We start from the raw sequence: 8,189 nt of genomic DNA, 5'->3' as shown, positions 1-8,189 counted from the left end.
ATATATATATATATATATATATATATATATATATATATATATATATATATATATATATATATATATATATATACACACAGTATATATATATGTAGCCATACTGTAAAATGGCTGCAGTCATCTCTCCTGCTGACAGTAAGGCCTGGTAAGTTATGGGCATGCCAGCAGTAATTATGGAGGTTTGCCCTCACACCCTGGTGAGGTGCCCTATGTATGGATGGGAGTGGTCACAGGCTCTGACTCCATGGTTAGTGATGTCAGAGTTGTGTCAGCCCCAGAGGATACATAAGGCACAGCACTGATCAAAACGTTAGGAGAGTAGAACGAGTAGTTAGAGGAGTTCAGAGTTGATTTATACGCTGCGGAATAATGAGACTGTGACCAGGGACCTGGCACAGGGTAGATATCCCTACGGGGAGAGGGAATCCCTAATCAAGGAGGAATATACCTTTCAGAGGGAAGCTGCTGGACAATCATGTGAGGCTAAATACACCCATTGTGGAAGGCAGCTAGCCACATCCAACAATAAAGATGTTCCCGTTGAAAGATACCCTCGTGTGTAAGTGTGGAGTGATTACACCGGGGGTTGCACCACAGAGGAGTTCCTCACCAGGACCATCCACAAGCTCAAGCTGGGATCCTGATGAGGTGGAGGCGCTGCACTGGATCTAGGTAGGACTCAAGCACACTACCTCAGCTGCCTGTCTGGGTTGGCAAATCCCCACACACCATCATGCGGGAGACTCAGGAGTCCTGTTGCCAACAGGTGCACCACCAGACATCACACTGTAATGGGGGCTGGTTAGACCACAGGGGCCAATATGAGATTGGGTGGGTCAGGCCAGGCCAGAAAACCCGTTACATATATATATATATAATTAGTGGGTGCTGTGGTTACAGCGTACAGGGATTGTGTGTTAGTTTAATCTTAACAATGAATATTCTGTTTTTTCCCCCATAATACAAAAAAAAAAAATAGACCTTTTTAATTAGCTATAGGCTTTAGCCAATGAAAAGAAAATCTGTTTTAGGTAATTTCAGGCTCTCTTTATCCTGATCACTCAACTCATTATATAATGAAGACAGGAAGTCTAAAATGTCTTCACGCCATAAGCAAGCATACGCCTAAAAGGGATGCATATTAAAGTGGATAAAAAGTAATAACAATGATTGCCTAGGAGTGTTCATTTGCAGGCCATCACCCAGAATCCCTGGCGGCACAAAACACTGTATTCTGTGCAATTATGGGGTGTGGGTAGGCAGGTTTGGGGACCTGTAAAGCGCAAATGTATGTGCTCATGCTGTGAGTATCCTTAATTAATGTTTTTTTTTTATTTTTTTACTCGCCACAACTTATTTGTGTACCTGGTTTGTTCACATCTCACACAAATGATTCTTTGATTCTATTCCAATCTACAAAAACACACACACTCACAATCACTGCAAGCTCTGAACCCAACATCCACCACATATGTGTAGCCAGGTCTCCCCAGCCTGTCAGCACCCCCCCTCACCTTGCTGACGATGGCGGGTGCAGCCGAGTGGAATGGCGGCCCAGCGCGGCGATCGCAGGGGTGAGGGCGGTCAGGCCCCGGCTCGGGGGTTGCCGGGGATGCGTGCGGCCGGTTGCCAAGGCCGCACGCGCGTTACAGGGCTCCCGGAGCCGGGTGAGGAGGGCGCCGCCATTGCGCATCAGTTCGCGCATGCGCAGTAAGCCCCCGGCGGCCCGACAGAGTCGCGCATGCGCAGAAGGATCTTCAGAGGTAGGGAGAAGTCGCGCGAGTGTAGGGAAAGGCCAGGAAAGGTTGCGGCAGTCCCAGATAGATCGCGCAAGCGCAGAAGAGTTCAACAAAAGCCCGCGAAGCCCTAGCCTACCAGGGAAGGCTCTGAGCAGGGACTACGAGTCCCATGAGCCTCTGTATGCCACACGTGACCCAGGGAGCCAATAGGGCTGGAAGATGACTTGGCAGAAGAAGGAGATACATTGTTTGGGCTTGCAGCTACGCAGTCAGTTGGAGCAGCGGAGCAGAAGGGGAAGGAAGGGTGCAGGGAGCGAGTGAAGCTCCTGCATCGCGTAAGGTCCCCCTCTCCCAGGTAGGCCCCAATTCCCCACCAGGTTAGTGGGTAATTGATAGGGACGGCCCCAGTTAGGGACTCTGCCCTTAGTGTGTGAGTGCTGTCTTGTCAGAGTCACGGCTGTCAGTGCTGTGAGGTCTGACAGGCAGGCACAGTGTTTGTGCAGCACGCTTGCTGCACGTACCAAGTAAGTGGCCGTGCGTTACTGCAGGTACTAGTAGGTTAGAGTCAGGACCGGGAAGAGCTAGGGGGCGAGATAGGCCAGTTAACCCCTTAGGTCCCTGGTAGGTCCTCACTCCCCAGTTTGTGGTGCTACAGGGACAGGCCCTAGTTTAGGGACCGTGTCATGTAGTGCCAGTGTTAGATAGGGATCAGCGGATGCTGCAGTTCCAGTAAAAGAGATTTGGGCCCAAGTCGGTGCTCAAAGACAAAGACTATCTCCAGGGTGGGATCACCCCTGGCGGACCCCAAGCAAAGATTCACCGGACTGGATCAGATGGGATCCAGAAAGACTGATCCTTTGTGAAGTCCTTGCAGGTCCGAGTGCAGGAGCACTCGGCAGGTATTCTATAAGTGTATGTTAGGGTCATTCTACATTTCCATAGAATCCTACATAGGTGGAGGCGCTGAAACCGAGACCGTTCCAGAGGATTCACCCCAGGCTCTCACTAGCGGAGGCTCACCGTATGTTCTCCACACCCACACCAGATCTGCGATTGGGGGGGGGGGGAGTGGGGGAATACCCGTTACATATACAATATATATTTGTGTGAAAAGGAGCACTATTGGGTGTGATAAAATGTACTGTATACAGCAACAAAAAAACAACAAACAATGCAACATCCAAATGAAAGTCTATAAAAACATTGCACAGTGGTTAAATGACAAGTATTCCGATACTGGACAACAGCTGAAATCTGCAGTCCAACTTAAATGGTCCAAGAAAGAAAGAAAAAACGTTTTGGTACAAAAGGTCTCAATCACACACTTCATTTGGAAATCCTTAACACAGAAATATTGCTACATACTTTTTTTGGGGGGGGGGGGGGGGGGGGGGGGGGGAGGCTCCTACAAATCTCAGTGAAGGCCACTTGTGACAGCCATACTGCGGCTTTAGGCCGAGTCCCCGGTGGCCACTGCTGCATGCGCTACGGCGTGCGCGCCACACACCTGAGCACAGGCCTCTATGGGGCAGGCCCCAGTCGCCGTGTGTGCGCGCAAAGCGCAATGACGCGACCACTGGGAAGACAAGGATTTTGTTTTTCCCTGCAACGCGGTCACATGGTTGACTAATTTGTGCAGATAGTGTAACCGTCATGGCCGTGCCTCGTCCTGCGCCCCCATTGCTAACTCTAGACCGCAGATCACGGCTTTTACCTGTGCACGCGCCGCCGGGCGCCGACGCACGTGCAGCCGTGGCCACTGGGGACTCAGCCTTAGGCCGCGCTTATAGTCACGGCGACGCCGCGTCAAAACAAGTGTATTGAATCCGTCGCATGTGCCTAAATAGGAGCCACGCGACGGCTTGGTCACGATCACTGGAAGTCAATGAAAATTGATTTTTCAGCGACTGCAGCGTGAGGTCAGCATGACATCACGCCACTCTCGCCAGGACATAAGCATTAGAATCAATCATGCATTCTTTACTAAGTTATGTGTAGGTGTGATCCCCTTACAGAAGCTGCAGGTGGTAAATATGATGCAATAGATGTTCTACTTTCTCCTACTGTACCTGATCATCAAGAAGCAGAGGACAGATTGCCCATAAAAGGGAGGTCACACAGTTACATCAAATAAAGAATACAAGGCATTAAAAGAAGCAAAACCCCTCCCTAGTTTGGCTTGTTCATAGGCTAAATGAATCAATATTTACATGGAAAATAAAACCAATTTTGCTTTAGGTGGGGTTCCGCAATTTGCTTGTAATCACATCGTTCCTGGAATTGCTTTAAGAATATGAAGCATAAAACAAGAATTGTGATGTTGGGCTTAAGAAAATAAACACCCAATACCAATTTTTTCTTCTTTTAAAAAAGGAAACTAAAATGTTTAATAAAAAAAAAAATTATATATATATAAATATATATATATACACAGACACACAGACACACAGACACACACACCACACACGTAACATCAGTTATTCACAAACCTTTTCCTGTAAGTATTGTATAGACGTGATTCACCTGCTCCATAATTTAGACGTCAGATGGATTTGCGTTGCTACATTTCTAGCAGAGATCATGTTGTATGCACACTATTGTTATAAATGCATGAATTACTAACTGACTGCTTGTTCAAACACCCATTTTTAGAGAATACCTCGATTAAGAAATTGTTTGTCAAGAAAAATTTGCCAGTTTAAAAGGGACGACCTGGGCCAAAATTATTTTACCAAGAAATTTCAGAACATATAATTTTCACATGAAAGTTGTGAAATGTGAACAGAGTTGACATAAAAGCCTTTTCTACCATACATTGCAGGACCCTGTACCAATAAATGGTTGTTTACTCCCACAGATTTTTCCATGGCTGTAGCCAGATTCAGTTGCAGTCCTAACTAATTTCGCAGAATAGTGAATCAAAATCTTAAAAAAATAGAGGTGGATTTTATTAAGTTCATAATTAACTTTATTTTTGGAGGGGCTTGATAGATGCATGGTGTTTTGTCACAGCAAACAAAGCCCTGTTTGCAGTATTCTTTACAAAAATCATAACACTTTCATTGTATCGCTATTTAATTTACAACGGAAAAATAGAAAATGTATTAACACAACCCAATATAACTGTCTAAATAGTGGCGACTTTTAATATGGAATAAAAATGCTTCCCTCGACATGAATAATTGAATAATCACAACAGTGAAACCAGCTGTTCTTGGGAATAGACTGGGTCAGCAATATAAAATCATAACATCTAGGCTTTCTCGCTTTAGGGGTACATTATGTGCCATGTTTTTTGATCCACTTCCCAATGGCATAATGTATAAAGCTGTGGTTTTCAACCCAATCCCTTAAGGAACCGCAGCCAGTTTATGTTCTTGGAATAACTAACCAGTGTTCCAAACCATACATATAAATGTATTTATCTAAAGCTCCAAAACTGCAGCAATTATTATTATTATTATTATTATTATAAAGGCTCCAAGAAACTGTACCATATTAAGACAAAAAAAAAAGGATCATTGCTTTTAATGATGGTATTTTGCTTCATGAATCTGGTGCAGTTTTTTCTTCAATTTTCCCATCAGTTTTGCATCTCGGAGACCGATGGATGCACTGAATAGTGTCTAACGTCTTTGGTAGGTAAATCACTTCTTACTCAATCCTCGCCTGTTTAGGAGTTGAAACCACTTGTTTACATATATTTGCTTTTCGGGCAGGGAGTCCTTTTCCTAATGTTACTTTTATATCTGAAGGACTTATTCCCATTATAGGCTATATTATGCCACGTGTATTACTGCAGTGAAGCGTCATTTATATAGGATGACACTATATAAAAATAAAGATATGCTTAAAATCTAATCCCATTGTTTCTTGTAGAATAGCTACGAAAAAAAAAAAAAAAAAAAAATCATAGCACAGCCACCTGTTATAAAACAACTCTAAATAAATAATTACAACTAGTGAATAAACCCAGGTTCGAACAAAGGTCAACAATATACACCAGGCAAGATTATAATATGCGGATACAAGGTGCAGCCATTCTTACAGTAGGTAGAAACTGACACAAAGGGAGATTATTTTATAATCCTGTAACTGTAGAATGCAAATGTTTACCAGCTGAATAATTTATTTGTTTCATGCTCGAAAATGAAGTCTGTGATTTAGTCATTGCCATGACTCAGAATGCGAGGTGGGAGAGCCTCCTTTTTGAAGCCTATTGTAACTCAAATATTTCCCACTCAAGGATGGTTTTTACTTCTTAAACCCAGGCTGTGCAATACAGCAGGCATACATTTATAGGGGTCCATTTTGAATGGATTAAGAGGTAAAGGGTGACACACTGGGCTCATTTGCATGTCATTACCCAGAATCCTTGGCTGCAGTGGAAGCACGGTTTGCTAAGCGATAATGAGGAAACACAGGGTTGCAGACCTGTCAGAGACATGCAAATGCACCACCAGTAGTATTTTGTTTATACTGTACAAAGAAATACAGATTTAGCCTGGGAAATTGTTCCTCCAGATAACGCAGAACTAAATGGAAGTGCTGGCAGAGATTAGCGCAATATACCGATGTAGCAGAAATAAATTGTACCATTATCACACGGCAAAGCATTAGATGGCAAGAGATCACGCATAATGTAACCTGCGTCTCCGATTGTTTGAAAGGAGCAATAGCAGTGTTTAACATGTCATCATGCAAGAACATGTGCTATGTACATCTGTATACATATACACACACACACCACAGGAACAATACAGCCTACTACATCGGTATAACAGGGCCGGCACATCATGTTTAATAAGTCTACAACAAACACACAACACCTTTATAAATCTTTTATATTCATTTACTTTAGAAATTGCAAAATTTAATGACAGTTTTTTTTCTCAACTTTCAAAAATATTTGTAAGAAAATATTTATATATTTTAAATAGAGAAACATGATTTCTACAAAAAAGTTCAATATGAATATCTACACAGAAATTGTCCGATTTGCCTGCTGCAAAACTACATTCCATTAGGAAACACATGGAGTACAATAATTAAGTGGTTTATCTAACCCAGCGGCGGGTTCTCAACTCCAGTCCTCAAGCCCCTCCCCCCCCACCCAAACAGGTCAGGTTTTGAGAATATCCCTGCTTCAGCACAGATGATTCAGAGGCTCAGCCTTTGACTAGAATCCTATGCATCAAGGCAAGTGTTTACTTCATTTTTCTGCTCGCATCAAAATTAAGAACATTCTTAATAAAAGTTGGTATTATTTCACACAGGTACAGTAGGCTTACATTGCTCTAGATCTGGTGGAGTTTTCTAAAGCCAAATAGTGCCAAAGTTGATCAACAGAGCTTGTTATATCCCATTAGGAGGGTTTCGTTGTAATATAGTATTGAGGGTACACAATACTACAATGTTTTTTTGTGGGAGTATCACTACTTCCCACTCGCCCCCTTCCATGCTCTTAACCTATTATTTTTTCTTGGGGACATTTTAGAAAGACTCTTCCTTGTTTTTTACAGCATAAATGTTAAGGAATCTTTCTAAAATACAGTCTGAAGAGCCATTGCTCAATTTTTAATACATATAACATTCTGAAATTAGGCACAGCCCACTTTTTCACATCCCTCAGAGTGGACTATGTAACGAACTCGCTCCCAAGTCCCCCTACTGAATCTCCTTCAAGTGCAAGATGGTGTACTGTGCAAAATGACTTCATAGGAGTACATTGCTAGATAGCAAGAGATGCAATTGCCTTATTACATAGTCTGGCAAAGCTTGGGAAGCCATGCATAGGACTAGATAAAGCCATCAATTGCAGGTTGTAACTGCATCCTAATGAATGCTCAGATTATTAGGGCAAATTGGTCTCTCTCCCCTCAATCCCTTCACCCAACAAAAACAATTGTAAGAACGACATGTTCATTAATACGCTAGTGCAATCCCCTTGAGATTTATAATATTTCAGGTGACAAAGATTATTATTTTTTTTATCAAGGCCCAGCAGTCTACATCCTAAAATTAAAGTGTACAAATCATTTTTATGAGGACAAATGTGGCAATTATGCAGTGAGTGGAAATTTTGTGTAATGGAAAAAAACAAAAAAAACAAAAACACTATTCTGATTGAAACCTTGATAAAATTAACAATGCGTTGGTTACACTCACACAATCTTGTAGTGGTTGTACTGTATTTTTTTTTTGTCATGAAAACTAATTAAATGGTTTCTGTATTGGGAAATTAATAAAAAATGATCATGCTTCCAAGTTTTGGAAAACATTCATTCTTAGGCTATAAAGCAGTAGTGAAGGCAGTGATTTTCAACCGGCAACTCTCCCAGCACCCCCACATAACAGCGACCCCCCTCGGCTCCCAAGCTCAGCAGCTGCCTGGTCATTACGATCCTTCCTGTCTGCGCCGGAAGCCGCGGTCAGGTCAGGAGGAAGGAT

The sequence above is a fragment of the Ascaphus truei genome, chromosome 2, assembly GCF_040206685.1.
Source record: "Ascaphus truei isolate aAscTru1 chromosome 2, aAscTru1.hap1, whole genome shotgun sequence".
NCBI classification, from domain to species: Eukaryota; Metazoa; Chordata; class Amphibia; order Anura; family Ascaphidae; genus Ascaphus; species Ascaphus truei.
The sequence above is the reverse complement of the archived record's forward strand: the minus strand, read 5'-3'. Positions refer to the sequence as shown.